Consider the following 21,555-nt stretch of genomic DNA (forward strand, 5'->3'; position numbering starts at 1 on the left):
TGAATATGTAGAGGTTTGAACATCTGTACACAGTAAATCTGAACTTTCAGCGTTATTGCTTTATATCTATTTTCAAAATGTAGGGAAGCAGACCCCCCCCTCTTCAATGGGTTTAACATCAGTAAAAAGAGGAACAACAAGAGAAAAAATAAAGAAAACTGATACAAGAGCCGATGAGCTGTTCACGTATGACTCACCCAACCAGGAGAAGAAGCTGTTATTCTTTAAACTGTGCTGACCTCAGCTACTACATATACTTTTTATGGGTGTGCTGAATGTATGCTTCAGTTAGCACCAGTGGAGGGTCAGCACTTAAATGGCTGTACGAGTGGATCTTCACTGCACAGACTCTGGCTCCAACTGCACAAGATGTCAGCGACTGTGGGTGGGTATTTTGCATAATTTCAGATCAGGAGGAGGCAGCGATGTGTCCTCTAAACACACAGCCAGACCTCCTGCTCAAAGCTAGGAGTTCAGAGGAGTGCGTGTATGAAAAGGGACAAAGTTACCTGAAGGCAGCTCTGCCATTTTTCACTTCGTATTAGCATGAGTGCACATCAGAAATAACGAAACAGGTTTGATTCAGAGGGTCACTACATGAAAAGAAAGCTGTTTTCATTGGACGTACGTCCCTCTCATGAAGTAATTTCCCCTGTGAGCACAGTTGGCAGTGTATGCTGCGGATTACCCAAAGTAACACTGCTTTTGGGAAGATGTAGCTGTTTAAATTTTCAGATGTAGTTGTTTCAGCTTGGAGAACCATCACATAAAATCAAATCCCCTCCAATGTTTTGTTATGAAAGAAGAAAGACCTTCACAGAATGGAACCAAAACCACCACCAGTCTTTCTGAAACAAGCTTTTACAATATGTTCGACCTCCAGCATTGATTTCTTTTACTCAAAAGATGAAAACAGTCCATTTTCCCTGCAGTCATTCTTGTGGGAGAAGAAAACACTTCACATCTTTGGGTTTTTGTTTTGTAAAGGACAAAAACATTCAAGGTACGTTACGTAACTGTGCACCTTGAGAGAAAGTATGTTGTGTTGTGCAGCTCCAGCTCTTTATTAGAGAGATCTCAGAGTATTTATGTAATCAATCAAGACAACCAGAAACACTTTCAAAGAACATATCAAAACCTCAGTGGAGGCTCAGACAGACAGACACAGGACCACAGATTGAATTTATGTAAGATCCAACAAATTTAAGAGCGACCTTTGTGACAATAACGTAAAAGATGTTCATTATTTTAGGATTTGACAGAAGTGGTTAGGGTGTCAAGGCTTTCCTAGTTAACGCTCCCCTCTTTGATTTTCAGAATCAGAGACCACTGACCTCTTCTGAGGCCTGTCTCATGATGTGATGTAATATGATACAAAGCTGTACAACGTGGAAGTATACCCTACCATACGAAAAAGTCAACATGATACATTTGTAGGACATGAGATGATACAAGATTACATTATACAATCACAAAAACATAATACTTAACTTTGCAAAAGACTTCATAACTCCTCCCTCTAAAATATCAGACGCTGGCTTATTAACCTGAACTACTTCACCGAAACTTATTGATTTAGTTAAGACTGTGCAATCTGTTGGCAAAACACAGTGCAAAATCTGTTTCAAGTATAATATCCATTTAACGTAGTTCACCTGTGTTTTTTTAATTTTCATCTTGTTTTGTTACTTAATTATTTTATTCGTGTTTTTTCTCTTCAATTTGTCCTTATTTCACTGCTTATTCTATTACCCAGTTCTATTTTAGTACCAGATTCTGTTTTATGTCCAACTGCTGTATAAATGTGATGAGCAAAGTTAACGCCAAATTTCCCCCTGGGGTTAATAAAGTAATTCTGACCTGATTCTGTTTCTAAGATAAGACACATGATATGAAATGATACACAAGATGATCAGCCTATAGTATGATATGATATGACATGACATGACATGACATGACATGACATGACATGACATGATATGATATGATATGATATGATATGATATGATATGATATGATATGATATGATATGATATGATATAAAATGACATGACATGAAATGATATGATATATTATATGATATGTTTTGATATGACATGATGATTTGATATAATATGATATAATATAATGATATGATTTGATATGATATGATATATAATGAAATGACATGACATGAAATGATATGATATTATATGATATGATATGTTTTGATATGATGTGATGATTTGATATGATATGATATGATATGATATGATATGATATGATATGACATGACATGATATGATATAATGATATGATTTGATATGATATGATATATTATGAAATGACATGACATGATATGATATGATATGATATGATATATAATGAAATGACATGGCATGAAATGAAATGATATATGATATGATATGATATGATATCATATCATATCATATGATATGATGTGATATTACATGGCATGACATAAAAGTTTATGAAATGAGATAAGGTTATACAAGATGATAATATAATATAAGATGATATATGATATGAGATAAGGATGACATGAGACTAAACAATGCAAAAAGAAACAATATTATTTTAAATGACAAAAACTACAAATGATAGGATATCACATGATACAACATGATAAGAAATTAGAAAAGACTACAAGACAACATTCAAACTTATGATATGATATGATATGATATGATATGATATGATATGATATGATATGATATGATATGACATAATTTGATGCCTTCTTTCTACTTTTTCATTTGGGGAAGTAATAATTTGACTCAAGACCTGCACACATTCACCTCCTTTATTGTTCTAATAACAAATAAATATAATTTAATAAAACTGCATGATGCAAGCAGGATTGTTCCTTCTAGATTAAAACATCAACACTGTGTCTAAAGTCAATTCATGTGAATTTGAAGTATTAAATAGCTTTTAATTTCTCTTATAACTTCTTTCCCCTTGTTCAATTTGGAGAGCCACTGAAAAATAACCAAATGTTCCCAAGTGTAATGTGAGGAAGAGGGTTTTAACATTTCTGATGCCAGCGTTGTCTTAACTCTCTTACAGCAAGCGTCTGCAACAGAAAGGAATAGCTCAGCATAACCTTGGCCTTTGAGAGAACATCCAAGGTGTATTTTTTCAGCATAAGCATGTTTTTAGACCACTGGGATGGTTTGCAGGAGAAAACTGCTCTGTGCATCCCCCTCTGTTCCATCTGATCTCCATCCTCCTGCTCACCCATCCATCCATCCGTCATTAGGACCTGCAGGGCTAAATCCTTTACATCCTGCTATCAAATGCATGTGTCAGCACTCTTTTCTCATCATGTCAGGCTTTGCTGCCCAGTCTTTGGTCATCCTGGATGAATTTCTTTCCAGATGTTGGGAGGAAACATCTGGTATTACGTTCATCTGCTCGATGGTGGGAATCGACTTCTCTGAGAGGAGATGTTCAGGGGGAGCTAAAATGAGATGATAAAGTGTGGCTGCAGCAGGAGAAGCTAAGAAGAAGTGAGTGAAGCTGTGTTGGACAGCTCTGATCATGCATCCGGCTGAAATACAATCATGTGGAGAGGCTTTTCTTTGTGCTGCGTTATTTGACAGTTCTGAGCTTTATTAAACATGTTTGTTGATTAAAACTTCCGACTCCTGAACATGACAGTCACTTAGATTCTGCAGCAATCTTTTCAGCATCACCGTGACGAGGTGTGCAGGGAAAAGCTGCATAAATTTGAAGGTGAAAACACTGCGAGCGTTTCAGATCCCTTTGAAACAGTTCAGTCTCTGTGCCTTAATCAGTCGGGGCTGTTTTGGATTACACTGAGTCTGAATTTCCCCATGATACCTTCAGCGCTGTCATAACGGGGCTGCAGGAGCGATGAGATTTCAGAGACAAATTTAAACCCACTTTAAAGTTTCAGAGTGCAATCGCTCGAAGAAACTGCGTGAACTCAAAGATAAAGGAGTTATAAAAGAAGGAAGGAGAAGTGCACGCAAAAACTCTCGAGGGGTGATGTGATAACATCTTAAAAGGGACATATCATGCTTGTTTCTCCTTTTCACTTTACCAGACTAGGATGCCTGTAAAGCATTTCTGCCCTCAGTACAAGTCATTTAGTTCCTTCATTGCCCCACAATAGCGTTCTCAATATCCTCAGTTTAGGCCATTCTGAAGATCTCGTTGAAACGCTCCGTTTGGAGAATGACCTCCAGTAACCTCACAACGTCACAGCCCTTTGTGCTCTGATTGGTCAGTTCTATCAGAGGGGCGGAGGGGGTAGAGCCAGGGGGCGGTTTTTGCAGCATGGCAGTATTTACAAAATGGCCACATTGAATGGGGCAGACCGAGCGAGTTTGCTGTTTGCCAAAACTTCACCGTAAGGCATTGATAGCACTAATAAAATGGCAGAGTGTAGGATACGTCCTTTTGTATTGGACCCCGAGTCAGACCCGGACGGTTCTGCAGCTCAGGAGGAAGAAAATCCACCTGGACACAGATCATGTCAGGACGCTTCAGTGTGGTGAGTCAAACCGGTACTGTAACATGTAGAGTTTATACGTGGAAATATAGGCAGACTTCACCAATAAACTATTTCTATAACAGGGCTCCATCCTGCTCCTTCACTTTTCTCTGTCTGTTTTATCCATCATGCTGAAAGTGTAGTCTAAAGATCGCCTCTACCGTCAGTTCCTCACTATGTTATTACTGCAGCATTATTGTGGTCCAGGTTCACAGAGCATGTCAGAACAAGTATGCAAATATCACAGTCTCACAAGTATTACGACGTCTGCTAAAACTACAGTGTTTTAACTGCTAATTCACCATGTAAAGCCGGGCTGCTCAGCAGAGCAGAGTCCCTGCATCCAGCACTCAGTCAGTTGGCTCTTGGTGGGTGTATCCCTCGGTGGCGGTTGTGTGACTAACTGACATCACAGAGGAGGAGCTGCTTTATCAGATTACTCCAATAAAAAGAGAGGATCCTCGTGTCATCATGACGTTTGAAATCTCAAGGCCAATTGGCAATGACCTATTTTCAGAGGCATCAAATCTCGTTCTAGGATATCAGAAAAAATGCAGTATCTCATTTTTTGAAAATTCAGGGAATGAAAGGTCTTGTTTTCAAATTTATTATATTATATGTAAGTATTAAATCGGGGATCAGCATGATATGTCCCCTTTAGAGCGAGTCGAACCCTGCAGATGGGTGCTGGAGAGTTCATGGGACTGAGAGTTTGAGAGCAGAGCTAAGACTTCAAACCCTGTTAGACTGCCACATTGGGAGGATATGTTTCTGAATGTGAGAATGACGTGTGTTAAGTGTGAAATTGGTGGGTCTGACCACCTGGGTTCATGTTTTAACGATCTTTTAGCTCTAACTTTAGTCTCCTCCAACTCCCTGGAGGATCAAGTGACATTCTGACTGTTTAGCACCCAATTATTCACAAGCGAGAGGCTGACAAAGCTGCAATGTTTGTGTGATTAAATTAGCTGCTTGCTGTGACCTAAAACATCATCATGAAACCGAGTGTTCACAATGGATATAAAAGCTCTGTAGTGCTGTGAAAAGCATCAGATTTGCATGATAATAATCTGATGCAATAGATTTTTTCTGCATTTATGAGAGATTACAAATCACGAAGAAAGTGTCAGTTGCAGATGTTTAAAGCAAGGTGTGTAGGTCATTTCGTGTTCATTGATTTCTGAACACGATCCATTACAGAGGTGGAGAGTTGACGATGCAGATCAGCGACATAAAGCAACGTCAAGGCACACAAGAGACTCCTCGTCGATAATGTAGTTAAAGCTAAGAAGCCGTCACTCATTGTCCTGCCACAGACCGCTGCTTTAAGTCTGTTTCAGAGGAAAGCGATGAGCTGGCACTCTCTCCGGGCAGTTTGGTCCGAGGCCAGTGTACACCAGCGCTTTGTTGTTGTATTTTCCTCCCCCTGACTCGCTCCGCTCCTCTGCCTCCCACTCTGGCATGCTCTCCTGAGCAGCAGAAGGTGATAATGCTAGAGTGAGCGATATGTCTGGGTAGTTTTACACAACATGCTCCGCTGGCAGCATTCATAACATCAGGAGGCTTTTTGGCAGAGGAGACTGTTTACTATAATGACCCGTGCTCTCACACAATGTGCTCCTCTGGCTCGACTGTCGGGAAAAATGACAAGGTTTCACTGTGAAGGTCAGACATCAGGCTGGATTTGTTAATTCTGACCTTACACGTCACATCTTCAAAACAACTAAAACAGACTCTCATCATGTTAAAGAGTTGCTGTCTTTAGCTGCATGCTAGCATCAACATGTTGTTGATATTATTTGATGTTTACACCTGTTAGTTTTTAGTGTTTTTAGGAAGAACAACTTTCTCAAATTCATTACTACGTTAGCACACAAAGTGGTTCTTAGCATGTTAGCAAGGAGAAATTGGTAATTTGTGTGTTTTTTGTTCAGTGTCTAAGCATTTTAGCATCTGAGAAGCTTAAAAATAATCAGAGCTGGGGATTTTACGACCGTTATGTTATCCAAAAACCACAAATTTAAAGTTAAAGAGGGGTATTCTGCTTTCCCATAATCTAAACATGGATAAATATTAACAATGCTGGATGTTTGTACTGAGCATGTGCAGATTTTCAAACCTCTAAATATTCATATCTTGTAGAAATCCCTGATTTTGGTTCAAGACACATAGGAGAGTCAGTCCTCAAACACCAAAGCCTTTAAAAGGCCTCCAAAGAACCGGCCAATCAGAGGGAAGAGGGTTTACGGGGAAGGGATTCTTAAAGAGACAGCTGCTAAAACAAAGTGTTTCAGACGAGGGCTGAAATAAGGGTTTTATAAAACACTAGTGCAAGCAAAATAAGATTTTTTTATGTGGTTGTTTTAAATCATAAAAAGCTGCCAGAGAGACAGACAGAAAAAGAGCTGAATACCCCCTCTTTAAAGAAAAATCTGGGGATCATCACAATCAGTTGGAGTACTTTTCTTAGGTACATAAATGTGTGAACAAAATAGCATACACTGTATTTCTATCAGGCCCAGAGTACACTCAAACCATCTGACACACTGAGCATCGTCATCCTCAGCAATGAATTTATACGACCGGTTTGAAACACTTGCTATCTATTGTCAAACCTTAAGTACTTTTCAGTGCGACAGGCCTCCGGGATGCTCTCCGCATTGATTTACTGTACCTCAAAGAAAAGCCATGGGCCGGTGCCAGAGTCTGAGCAGGAAAGGATCACATTACGCTCCCTCTCGTACCTCTGAAACGGCTTCAGAATTAATCACAAAGTTTCACTTTGTGTCAATAAATTCTCATATTGTCCTGCTTTACAGTATCTACCTGCTCTGCATCTCAAATAAGTCATGATCAGGTGACATCATGTGAAAACGACCTTCATATGGAGCTGTTCTTACAATGAAAGACTAGAAAATTGATCAGGATTTAAAGTTGATGGTGCAAGCCTCAGATTGTATTGGATTAGGAAAAAAAGTTGAAGCTGATGTGCGTTACTAAAAATTGAAATCTAAACAAGTGTTTAAGTCTCATTTCATTAATCTGACTGCTTCAGAAAAAAATGCTTTATTTTAAGAAAAATGAGAAATAAAATGAAATAATGCCGGGAAAAAATACTTAAAAGAATAATGTATTATTACAATGCCACATTAGCACAGATACCGTTGACCAGTTGTGCTTGTTTACATCCAGGTAGTAAAGATTTGTACCATTATAGCAACAACCAGACTGCAAAAAAAATAAATGAGTTTTTGTTTTTACTCTTGAAAAATGTGTCAACATTTTTGAACTTCTGTGTTGAGATAGAACAGAAAATCACAGTATGCCAGCAGGAATAGGCAAGTTCGATGAAAAACTAACACAACCAGCAGGTGGCGATGCTAGAGAGGGGAATTTCCCTTAAAGTCTACAACTCATGTAGTCTGAGTTATGTGTCTTCATGGTTAATGAGCATGTCAAAACAAACTTCCTCAACACTTTGGCATTGCAGGTGTCAATCAAGCAGCAACTTGTGGTCTAAATGATAATATGATAATATGAGGCAATGTTGAAGTGCTAAAATCTGTAGTTCATCGAGTGTCTGCTTGAGTCTGGCCTCAGAAGTATTAGAAGCTTCACACCAAGCCAAATTAAATATTTTCACAGCAGAAATAAACATGTTTACAGCCTGGTGTTTTTTTTCCTAAAGCAGCAGTTAAGAAGATATTGAGATCATGAGTTCACCCAATCAGAGGAGGAGCTCAATTGATTGACAGACAGGGCTCTAATGGCTAATCCGGGTATAGATCCCCAAACAACCAAGACAAGCCGTCCCACTTTTTGGGACCCTTATGTAGGGGTGCCAGACTAAACCAATCTAATCCTGAAAGGTGGAGCTACAACACTGCAGTCCTTTGACTGGTCGAAAGAATCTTTACTATCTTGCAACAGCGGACGCATTTCTTCTGGTGGCACACAGCCTTCACTGAAACAAAGCTTGATTGCGCTTTTTAACAAAGAGCCACATGGAAATCACAAAAACGACAAATTGCTGGATGTCTCCCGTAGTTGCTCTTTGATGACTGTGTCACGTTTTTCTTCTTCGTTGGATTTGTTAGGGGGGTAAATGGTGTCACACTGCTATGGTGTCACGCTGTTATTTTACCGTTGCGGCTATCGGCATCCAATTTACATGCCACCTACCACAAGGGAGGACGGTTGCTTGTGGAAATGCGAACAGGACCAGGCTTAACTGGGTCAACCGGTACCAAATCGTACTGATCCAAACCAGACTGCTTGATGGAAACAGAGCAATTTATTATACAGTCTATAGTGTGAATAAACCTCACAGAGAGTTTTCTTCACCTACTGCCAAGAAGTGCCAATAACACTTCAAAATACAAGACAATGGTCCTTGACTCACTGAAAATGGGGACATTGCAGACCAAGCATAGCACTCTAAATGTCCAGAAGTCACTTTCTTGGAAAGCTACTTCCTGTTGAAAGAAAAAGGTTCAGGTTTGATAGCTATAAGATTTCACTTAACCCAACCAGGAGTGCATGGCTAACAGAAGCTCAGGTCTCAGGATAGACAGGGCAAGCAGGAGGAAGATGAAATTAGCAACTAGCATGAAGAGCCAGGTAGCCTTGTGCTGACAAGTCACACAGCTTAAGGGAGAGTAAATATTTGATACATGTGCAGAAACCAGATATTAAAACCATTGTAATACAGTAATATTTAATCAGCTGGCAAATGTTAGCTTACGAGCTTTAGTCTGTGAGAAAACTACATGATTCCTTTGTCATTCGTTAGCATTTGTAGGAACACAGGAATATCACCACTCATATTCCACATCCCCACTCTTTGATCAAACTCTCCTGCTTCTCTTTCTGACAATTTCTTCTTTTTTATGTGACATTTTCACGCAGACGATCAATGACAGAGCTGACTGTGTCTCATGAGAGCTGTGACCTCTCTTTGAACCTCACACACTGAAAAAAACCACACAGTCAATATTTATGTGATCTCCTGGATACTGCCTGAGCGCTGAGCTGATTTTCTTTGCAGATGATTTACTTCATTATTTCGCTCTTTTATGATTTGCAGTCAATAGGACGTGGAGCGAGTTTACATTGGAGCAGAATTTTTCTCGTTTAACACACCACTGACGGGCTGTTAGTGAACTCCCATCACTGAATCCGCAGAAGAAATAAATGATTATCGGCTGAATACACTCGGACAGTTATGATTTTCAGTTGTCCTTCCAGCGGTAAAGGTTAATTTGCTGGATAACACAATCTGTCTGTGCCCTGCCAAGGCTTAATTCATCTGGAAATGTTGATTAAATCATTAGCATATGAAAAGAGGAGTGACCTCAAAGATACTCTGGATAAAAGCAGTCAAAAGTGGTCATGTTAGGTCGACCGCCGCGATGAGACCCTTTTGATTGGAAATGCACGTCTAAGCATTTGCTGCACAGCTCGGAGGTGTGAAGGCGATAAGTGATTAATGTGCTAAACACATGCAGTGAGGAGGACTGAGCAGTGAATCCATATCCTCTCATTTTTTACATATCTGACTCTCAAAGTTGAAACGACACAGTGAAGTTTTTCATCCCAGCAGTCGCAGCTATCTTTAATCAGCAGATCTTTTGTGTCCCTCACTTCGGTGACTCAGTGGAGTGATTAAAGAGCTTATCCAAAGAAAGAGCGCTGCTGGGAGTTTGTTTTTTTGGGCTCCCACCAAATCACCTGACGGAAAGTTGAGATAGCACCATATGTGTCACAGAAATGGGAATAGGAATAGAAGTGGAGCCGTGAGAGACAAAAATCTACTTTTAGGAAAGCAACTTCTTTTGCATCAGCTTGAAGAGTCTGTTCTGAAAACACTCACTTGTGTATTAAAGGGACAGTTCACTTTTTTGAAGTGGGGTTGTATGAGCTCTATGTGACCACTAAGGACATTAGATACAGTAGAAAGGTGTCTCCTCTCCCTCAGTAAGACACAGACAGTAATCGATGGTGACGAGGAAATAGGCGCTAACAGGGAAATACCGTACCAGATTCAAAAGCTATTTTCTCTGCCTACAAGAACTAAAATCAAAAAGTAATACCACAGTTTAAGAGTACACTACATATTATAATTTTTAAGTGCATTAAGTCTTCGGAAATATAAAAATTTATCCGGACCTAACTAACTGGTCATGTATCCTTCCGTGCAGCACTGGTGCGCTCCATCCCCCCTCCTCCTTTCAGCTGTAGGGAATGTAAACAAGCTATGCTTCGGGCGCCGGTTGTAGCCTCGTGTAAGTTTGATCAAGTATCGTAATTCTTTTGTTTGTACTCTAAGGATTGTGAGGCAGCAGTGTCCTCTAACTCAGACAAATCCTGAAGAGTGTCTGTAACCAAGTTCCACTCCTGACAGCAGTAACACCCAGCATCCATGGGCATTGAGTCACAGCTCGGACATTTACACCACTGAGTATTTCCGACTCTATCTTGATGTCCAGTGTCCGTGGATGTTTCCTCTGTATTCCTTTCAGTCGCCATCTGTAGCAGCTCTTCTTCTGTGTGCTCCGGTTCATACAGGTATCCTTTTGTTTCCAAAGTGAATGAAACTTCATCGTCGCTGTCATAGTCACTCATTTTGAATTTCCTACGCTGCCTCACAATCCTTAGAGTACAAACAAAAGAATTACGATACTTGATCAAACTTACACGAGGCTACAACCGGCGCGCGAAGCATAGCTGTTTACATTCCCTACAGCTGAAAGGAGGAGGGGGACGGAGCGCACTAGCGCTGCGCGGAAGGACACATGACCAGTTAGTTAGGTCCGGATAAATGTTTATATTTCTGAAGACTTAATGCACTTAAAAAATATTCTATGTAGCGTACTCTTAAACTGTGGTACTACTTTTTGATTTTAGTTCTTGTAGGCAGAGAAAATAGCCTTTGAATTTGGTACAGTCTCTCCCTGTTAGCGCCTATTTCCTCGTCACCAGTGATAACAGTTTGTGTCTTACTGAGGGAGAGGAGACAACTTTCTACTGTATCTAATGTCCTTAGTGGTCACATAGAGCTCATACAACCCCACTTCAAAAAAACTGAACTGTTCCTTTAATAAGTGCTCTGCAGCCAGGCATGCAGAAAGCCTCCACCACATTTCTGTGTTTGACAGCTCTGAGGAGCTCTGACATAACTGAAGGTCATGAGAGCCACGTGCTGAGGACACCGCATTCCTTCCACATGGTTTACCTGCTCAGGTAACATTGTGCCACTGCTGTGGTAACCATGGCGATGAACCCCCCACAGATGCCCTGAACCTGGGCTCTTCTTCTGCGCATGATTGCCACGCGGGTGAGGAGCTGAGCTCTTTCCTCTGATTGGTCCTGTCAGCTTCTGGCATGGGCTCAGGCTCACCCCTGCAGAAGACCCAGCTGGCTGTGTGCCCCCCTCCCATCAAGCTCACGGCTGCTGTATTCCACATGACTGAACTCGTCCTCCAGGACACACTGAACATGCTTTTGTAAAGTGAATGTCAGAATCAGGATGTCTTAGCGAATCACAAGAGATGATGGATTTTTTTTTTTCGTGTTTGATCTAAAATTAACCTTTTTGGGAAAGAGGGAGAGCTCCTTGTGCCTTCAATCTTATGCCACCATTTCATCCTTCATTTTCCTTTATGCATCTTTTGCAACTTGCAGCATTTTGTGAAAAGGATCCATCCTCAAAAAAAAATAAAAATCTTTGCACAAGCGTCTAAATACAGCCATCACTTCTGCCCTCTCATTTGCTTCCCTGCTGCCTCTGTCCCAGCCCTCCAGCCCAGATAAAAAGGACCCTCTTCTTAGGTGTTTCGCGAGGCATTATAAAACTGTTGCCATGGATACCCGGTCTGCACAGGCTCCACATACAGGCTGCAGAATAGGAAATGACAGATGCAATTCTTCACATTTAAAATTTTGCTCTTCCTCCTGTCAGCACATGAGCTGATGGAGCGGTTTGTTGAAAATGCCAAAGATCAAGACCCAAACGAAACACACCCGTGAGGCTTTTTGTTGTTGTCTGTGGAGCAGCGCGGCGGGGACTATTTGCTTCTTGCTCCACAGAGGTGGGCTGAACGGTATTTTCCGCCTCATTTGGTCTTTGTTGTTTCTCCCTGAAGAGATGACCTATATTATCCAGGATGGGAGATCAAAGAAGGCTTTCTCACTGTGATCCCATGAAGCTGGCATCTTGCGAGCTCCCAGAAGCAGTCCTGATTGCGCAACTGCCTCGCCGCTCTGCAAAATGTGGCCGTGAAGCCAAACGGTGGGGGAAAAAAACAGCTTCTTTTGTTGCTGCTCAGCCTACAGGATTCATGATCCTGCATTTACGACGAGCAGAGCTTTTGATGTCGAGGATTATAATTACTGCTTTTCTTGAGATGATGCACACTCTGCTGTTTGCGGTTTTCATTATCGTCCTCAGGAGGAAGTTTGAGACAAACAGAAGCTGGTTTGCATTTTCTGTCTGCAAACTTTGGCTAAACTAGGCTCGGCCTCAAAGAGGTGTCCGAGTTTCAGCCATCCTCCATTACCAGAGCTTATTACTAAGATACTTCCCAGTGAAATCCCATTAGTGTTACTGGCTGATGATATGTGGCCTCTATTCTTGTCCAGGTCACTGGTTGCCAATTAATCAGCCATTTATGCTGTGGAAATGAAACAAGGTCACCAGTGGGGACCAGCTTCCTGCTGGGAGCGAGTTTTCACCTGCTGTACATCCATCCATGCTCTCTTGATCCCTTTTTCCCTCCTCAACCAATCTACTGGTCCCAGTGCTGACTGTAACTGGGTGTCTGGTCCCATTTCCAGTGCTCCACATGATGTCAGAGACGCATGGCTGCTGAACATAGAACCAGAGCCGAACTACCCATATGTCTCCATGACCTGTATCAGTCGCTAAACCATCACCCGTCTCATTAAGCCACATCCAGAAGCTGCAGATGAAACCTAATGGTGATTTATCAGGAGCTGGTTTTCTCCCAGCAGTACCTGAGCAGACACTGGTGCATGTGATGGTTACAGTGGGAAACTGGGGAGTGATTCATGAGGGGGTCCTGGTTTCTGCTGTTTGAACTAGCATTGTGCACGTTCATGAAGATGGTGCAGCTTCAGTACAAAGCTGAAGGTCAACAGATTGTCAATGTGTGTTTAATTATTATTTATTACCTTTCATCTTCAGAAAAAAAAAATATGTTCAGTTAATTCTTCTTCTTGACCCTATTTTGTGCACCAATACCATCCGTTGTGATTTATATCCAAGAATAAAGGAGTTTACATAGGGATTGTTTGGGGAATTCATCAAACTCTAACAGATGATCCAGGTTTTAAAACATATGTTAGGGAAAAAAAAGTTGTGTATTGAAAGGATAAGTAGGATAAAACTGTGTAATAACAAATTCCATAGAAAGTCAAGAACAAACAACAAATCAATCTCGCTGACATTTCCCCACAGCATGATTTATCTTTTCTCATTCTACTTTCATGCTTCACTGAAGTCTAAATACATGTCACTGAGCCACAAAATGACATTCTTCCTTTATAATAACCATAGGCAGTGTAGGTTTTCTTTCAAACACCACTACTGCTATCAAATGTGTATCCTTCCACAGTTTGAAGTAGTCCCTAAATAGCTGCCTTTGATATATTTTTCTAACCTCACACTCTTTGATTGAGCCTCAAGTGAAAACACAATCCTAGATAAATATTCAGAAGGAAATTTAAATATTTAGCTGATAGAATAAGCTTCCATGCTAATACCAATGGCGTAAGATAATCACTTTACAGCTTAAAGTCAACTTCACCTTTATTGTTTGAAGTATTGTCATTGGTGTGGATGAGAGTCAGCAGCTAGCGCCAGTATTAGCAAGCTACCAGTGATGTACCATCTTCAATTTCTCCACTAGGTAAGAGTTAGCTGAAAGGTGAAGTTAGCATTAAATTTAGCTAGGAAGTGACTGTTTGCTAACATAAACCTTTGGGTTGTATGTCATGACAACTTATCCATTTTGATTTTCCTGTTAGCTTTTGTTTAATTTTTCAAAATTTTCCATCTTCAAACAGTTGAATAATAAAATCCATAACAGTAAGATAAGAAATGTAAGAGTTGCTAGCTGAACAGTATGATATCAAGCTAACGGTAGATAACGTTTACATATGTTAAACGTTAGCTACTGCTTTACTGAAAAATATAATAAGAGGAGAATTGTGGGGTAATGGTAATGTTGTAAAGCTAAAGTTGTTAATGTGATGCTGATTATCCCCTCTGCTTGTTTGCACTTCTTTAGTTTTTTCTAGAATAAAAGCTTAAAATTTGATGAATTTAACGACAGAAAGATCAGAAATGCAGGACGTGATGGTAAAAAAACTTAACAGTACAACTAAGTTTAGCCAAGACTTGGTTGAATGTTAACATACGTTCAGTGGCAAATGCTAATGATAATCTAATTTTAACACCATATGATAGGATTTGTGAGAACCACTTACTAGCTAAAATGTTTTCAAGCATCATGGAAGGGAAGAGCTACTAGTTAAGTTTGCTAAAAATTGGTTGAATATTAGCATAAGATGTTGTGCTTCAGTTGATCATCGCGTATAACTGATGTCATACTATTAGCTAACGATAACAGCTACCATAAAGAAAGCCATGCTTAAGGTTAATTACATTTTTATTTTTTATGTTTGAATGCTAAAGTAAGAACTTGTGCTTTGTTGATAAATAAATAGCTATAAATGTCCCACTACACACTAAGATATGTGACTAGCCCACACTGATGCTATCAAGTTTAAGGTAACGTAAAATCAATATGTTAGTTAAGAGCTACCTGTGAAGTTAGTTAGAAGTCAGTTGCATGCTAACACATTAAACAGCAATTGATAACCAATAACTACAAATGCTACACCGTATGATAGGATTTTTGAGAATTTGTAGCTCATAATAGTGTTGTCAAGCTAACAGTTGGACAAAGCTCCCATGTTAGCCAAAAGCTACTGACTGTTTAGCGAGAAACTGAATGCTAATATAAGATTTTGTGCTTTTGTAAAAAAAAAAAAAATCTAGAATGAATAATGTCACAACATATGATAAGATATATGAGAACTACTAGATAATGAAAAAATATCAAGCCAACAATAACACAAATTTTTCATGTTAGATGGAGTGCTATACCATACTTTTCCTAGAAAATGGTTAAATGCTAACATACGTTAACTGAAGTTGATAATAAATAATTTTATTGTCACAACATATGATAGGATACTAGACAATTACAAGCTAATGATAATGTTGTCAAGCTAACAGTGCGTAAAATGTTCGTGTAAGGTTAGAGCTAATGTTTGTGTTAGCCCAAAATTGGTTGAATGCTAACATCAGATGTTGTGCTTCAGTTGATCATCACAAATAAACATTTTTTACACTAAGTCACATGTAGTTTTTAAGGATGACAAGCTAACAGTAATGCTGTTAAGCTAATGGTACTTTAAAATCCCCTTGTTGGGTAAGAGCTACAAGCTACATTGGTTAGGAGTTGGTTGAATGCTAGCATTTGTTCAGGAGCAGTTGATAACCAACAATTATTATTGTAACGTCACATGATAAGATATGTGAGAACTTTGAGCTAGGGATGATGCTGTTAACATTCCCTAGCTTGGAGAGCTGATACGACTGTTTTCAGTGTTGGGATGGATAATGATGACCGATAATGTTTAGCTTGGAAGTAAGAGATATCAAAAGAGAGTCTGACACGTTTTTTGTAGCATGTGCCTGCAGACTGGAAACCACCAAGAGGAGCTTTCACTTACAGCTAATGAGACGAAAGCACCCTTCACTCTTCAACAAACCAGACCACTGATGTTGTTTTGGTTTTAATTGATAGCCCGTCACCCTCCTTACACGTGTAAGAGCTCTCCAGCACCATGATACCCTAGCTCAGGCCTCAGAAGGGAGCCCAGCTTTTATCTCTTTAACTGCAGAGCCCTTTGGCTCCTGCTCTAACTAAGGCTGTAATGATGACAACGTCTCCTGGAGGGAGTTGATCTCTCACTGAGCTCACATTTCAACATCCTACATCCCCAATTAGCTGCTTTAAGAAATGAAATAACCCCCCAGCAGCTCTGGATATATGTCTTTGCTGTTAACCAGCACACTGTACGCTGAAGAGGAGTGCGTCGAGGAGAGGACAAAGCGCTAAGATATCTTCCTGTAGCTGTAGCACAGTCAGGAGAAGAGGATCCACTGGAACTATTTTTGACACCACAGTGGTGCATCGTCTCCTAGGATGCCTGCATGTGTTGGAGATGATCTGTTTTTGTGATAAGCATCAGAAATGGTATAGGAGCAAATCTCCTGCAGCACAAAAAGAGACGCTTATAGGGTGCACATCATGTGAGGCCAAGCGGACAGGAAATCAGCTTGTGAAATAACTGTGACAGATATGATATGATCACAAGGGAATAAAATGAGTTGTTGAATTTTGGCTGCAGTGTGGTAAGAAACGCCCTGTCCATAACATGGAAGACCTGGTTCTCTCCAGTCTTTCTTTCCTTTCCTCTTCCTCTTTTATAACAGAGAAGATCCACTTCATTACCAGGCTCTCGCTGAGTTTAATTACCTGGGGGGTGTCTAGATAAGAAATGATTAAGTATGCGAGTATAAAGTCATTAAGGCAAGTTAAAATTTGTAATTTTCTTTTGCAGCTTCTGCTTCCACCTGTAGGTCACGGAAACTGCACTTCCCAAACAATGAGACAGCAATTACCCTGACCATTTCTCAGCATCACGACCAATAACAGCAAGATTTCTCCACAGGCCTCCAAAGGATGAACAGTTTTTCTTTCCTCTCCAGTTTTTGGTGCCAAAATGTAATCAGACTGAAACATGGAAGACACTGCGCTCGTGAATCAGCGAGCGTGTCCTCAGACTGATTAGTGATTGGAGTCAAGAGCTGCTGAGGGAGCGTAACCTCTGCGACTTCATGATGAGAGATTTAATGTGCAGACGATGTGAGTGAGGATGAGAAGTCGTGTTGGATTATTTAGAAAAGACCAGAGAACTTGTTTCTGATTTATGTTTAAAAAGTCGGGATGAAAATAAATCCAGCGTTTTGGGTTCAAAGCTGCTTTTATTCAGTGTTTAACAGCTGGTGGTGTAAAGAAAAATGAATCACCCCAACTTTTGATGACTTCAAAACGTACGCTTGTTTGTGTGATAAAGGTCTACGACTGGAGCCTTCCTAGTTATTAATTTTGTGGGAGGTTTGTGTTTTGGATAAAGTCTGCTTCACGCTCTGGCTCTAGCTGCTGGTGTGGGAGTATCTGCTGCTTTATTTGTCAGAAATAACAGTTAAGTCGAGTCTTAAAGGTGCTGTGAGGATTATCAGTTTGACAGTGATTGCAGTGACACCTGTGGCCAGAATGGGTAGTGTTTCCCCATTTCCCATGAGCACTATCACCCACTGTTGTAAAGACGTGACTCCTACTAAGGCGTGCATTTAATTTGGAGTGCAGATCTTCATTTTCCCTCAGCTTTTCTTTGTTAAAGCTAAAGTCTGCAGGATTTTCCAATGAAATAAAATGTCAACTTTTACAGGAGCAGGCTGAGGAGGGGGTTGAGGCAGACACAGACACTGACACACGTGTATAGAGGCCCGTAGGAGACAATTGAGCAGGATTCTAATGTTGATATTTTGGTTGTATCAGGACGTTTCTGGGTGGAGAGCAGTTGTGCATCAGCCAATCACAGAGCACCCAGTGCGCAAGTGACTTTGCGTGTTGATTAGCCAGTAGAAGAAGCTATCTACGATAGAAAGTAAAACAACTAAAGCAAAACAAAACTTCAAACAGATGAACCTTTTTTCCAAACGAAGGTGAAGTTTGGCTCGACTTTCACTCGCTTTCAGGAACTTGGAGAGCAACACGGGAAGAAGAGCGACACAAGTTAGCTTCCTGCTAGCCAGTTATGTGTCAAATACCCATGATTAGCTTGTGCTAACATGTCAGGTCAGGTGCACGCAGAGACGCGATGCTATAGGTGGTTGCTGGGTTAGAGAATTTGTTCACGTAGTCATGGTCAGAGGCTGTGGGTGTGTGCTGCCGCTGGCACTGAGCCACGGAGGAGGAGCTCAGTTTGAATGTTGCATTAACCAACAAGTAGCGGAAATTCCTACAGACCCTACCTTTAAAGACAACTTTTCCCAGAATGCAAAGCAAAAAGGTAATGTTTCATTAAAGCTATTGTTTGAAATATGACAACAATAAAACTCTGTAAACTCAGTTTGAAGTTCAATGTCCAGAAGGTGAGTAGACTGCCTGTTAGTGTTACATGTCTGTAATGCAGGGGTCATCAACTGCATTTCTCAAAAGTCCAACATTTTTTTCAACAGACGTCGTTAGGGCCAGATGCTCTCATGATATAAATATTGTTTCTTCTGTAATATATTTGATGTATTAATTTTTCATTCCATGTTTATGTTCTTGTTTAGTATTCATCAGTGATAACAAACTCATATTACCTGCACTGCAGCAAAAGCCACCAGGGGGCGATTGCAATACTTTTGGTGACATATTTTTTAGCCCGTCAAGCTAACCATCACCATCATATGTAGAATTGCAGGGAAATACCTTCTGAATATATCTAAAGCTTGGGAAGTTCAAATTTAATGAAGAACGGACTGATCCGTGTGTATTCATTGGGCCGTATAGAAATGCTGTACTCATGTGCATCATGTGAACCCAAACTGTCTCTGCTGCTAAAGAAAATAACACAACACAAAGCACGCAAGCTTCAAGGACTTACATTCTGAACAGACAGAGAAACATTTGTTTACAAACCTCAATACCTACATGCAAGAAGAGTTATTCACCCAGCTTCAACTGAACAAGAGAGGGCAACAAGTGCAACTCTGCATGCAACCAGTTTGTGGTTATTTCTTGGTTAAAGGTACAAGATACTTTTCAGAGGGTGTTTTTTTCATTTGATTTGAATATTAAACACAATTTTCCTCCTATTTTCAGGAATATTCCAGGTGCTGGATGGAAAGCTGGGTTTGGCTGGTTGACTTTCATTGCTGTAATGTGTAACGTTAGTAAATCCTGGTTTTGTCCTGCCAGTCACCTACCAACAGAGCTAACTTAACCTCACTCTTCATTTTATTGATAGACTCTCAAGTTTGAACAAACCACTGCAGAATAACTGCTGACTGTGGGTTGGAATCAACATTAGTATAGTTTAGCCTGTGTTTTAGCCCGTGCTCTATCACTCTCCTGTTAAGCTTTCGTCTGCGTCCAGCGGAGAAAACACAGATCTCACTTCTCACAGCTAAACTTCTGTGTTAACTTTTGTTAACACAGCAGATGCCTTTGTCCAAAGCTACGTTCAACACAAGCAAGAATTTAGACAGAAGGAAAAACCTAGTTAGTGCCACAAAGTGCTACAAGCTATTTAGCTGCAGGTGCTGCCATTAAGTGCAAGATTATTTGGTAACACTTTACTTTAGAGGTCCGCAAATTTCTTCACACTTAGGTTATAATTAGACAAAGTTTTTTTCCTATTTCTTTGAAATTAGCACATAACTTCTTTAAAATAATGTCCAAATTTATTGTCGCAAATCACAACTGGTAGGTTACTGATATTTTTCCAGTTTCTTTGAAATTTACTCCAAATGTCAAGGTATGAAGGTGACAATTCACAAATAATTTATTTAAAATTAAATCACAACCCACCACAAAGTGTTTTTAGAAGTATCCTGTTTCTGCTATTTCCAGAGAAGCAGGTGATAAACAGCTGCTCAGTTCTTGAAACAGAAGTTAGGTTCATTGTTTCCTCTGATTCCTTTGAAATGTTCAGTGAATAATTCAGTTTCCCAATAAGCAGTTGATAGTTAGCTTTTTGTTATTTAATTTCACCAAGTTCTTTAGTACTGAGCTTGATGATATGCTAATTGAGATCAGATGCAAAATGATAAACCTTTATGATTAGGCCTGTAATGTTTTGTATGATACAACTGAAGGCTTCAGATGTGATATTCACCAAGAGTGAGGATGTAATTTGGCCTTATCTGATTGTGATAGACACTGTGAGTACAGGGGCACTGCAAAACTGAATCTGGTCAGAAGTTATGAGCTAATTTTCACCAAATTTTCATGAAATTTTGGGGATAGTTTCAAAGAAATTAGAAAAAAACTTTTTCTAATTATTACCTAAGTGCAATGAAATTTGTGAACCGCTAAAGTAAAGTGTTACGTTTTTTAAAAAAAACAATGTAGAATGATTCAGCCAACTAACCACAATTAATTGATCCAACAATATACTCCAACCTTCAACAATGAGGATAAAGAGGAGAAGTGTCTAAATGTTCCCTAAACAGATGAGTCTCCAGACATCTCTTAAAGTAGAAAGGGACTCTGTTGATCGTATAGAGTTAGGTAATTCATTCCATCATTTGGACACAACAGAGAAGAAGAGTCTGGCTAGAGATTTGGAGCCGCGCTGGGCTGGGAGCACCAGGCGTCTTTCACAAGCAGAGCGTAGTGGGCCAGAAGGAGACCTGGATGAGGGAACCAAAGTAGGAAGGAGCTGTTCTTGTCAGTGTTTTGTAAGCCAGAAAAAGAGCTTTGAATTTGATTGGAGCTGCCACTGGAAATACTCTTTACCTGCCCCTGGTTGGACACATCCAGGAATAAGAAGAAGTTGTTTTTCACCTGGTTATGACTCCCCACAGAGAATAATCAAAATTAATGATGAGATGATTGCGATCAACGTCAATGGACTCAGTTTTTGATACAGGAATGATATTCTATCGAGCATTTTGTGACAATATAGTTTCTGATTAAGCAGTAACATAATTTGTAGTATTTGTTGCAGTTTCTCTCAGTATCACATTTTCATCAGGCTGTAATCTGCCGTCAGTAGCTCTCAAACATCTGTTCTAACTCATGTGTCTTCACATCTCAGAGAGGCTTACAGCTGAACTGAAAGCTGCTCAGGACCTCCAGACCAACACAGCCCCCTGTATC

The sequence above is a fragment of the Halichoeres trimaculatus genome, unplaced genomic scaffold (genome assembly GCF_033239565.1).
Source record: "Halichoeres trimaculatus isolate MK-OKI-2021-1 unplaced genomic scaffold, fHalTri1.1 fHalTri1_scaffold_15, whole genome shotgun sequence".
Taxonomy (NCBI): Eukaryota; Metazoa; Chordata; class Actinopteri; order Labriformes; family Labridae; genus Halichoeres; species Halichoeres trimaculatus.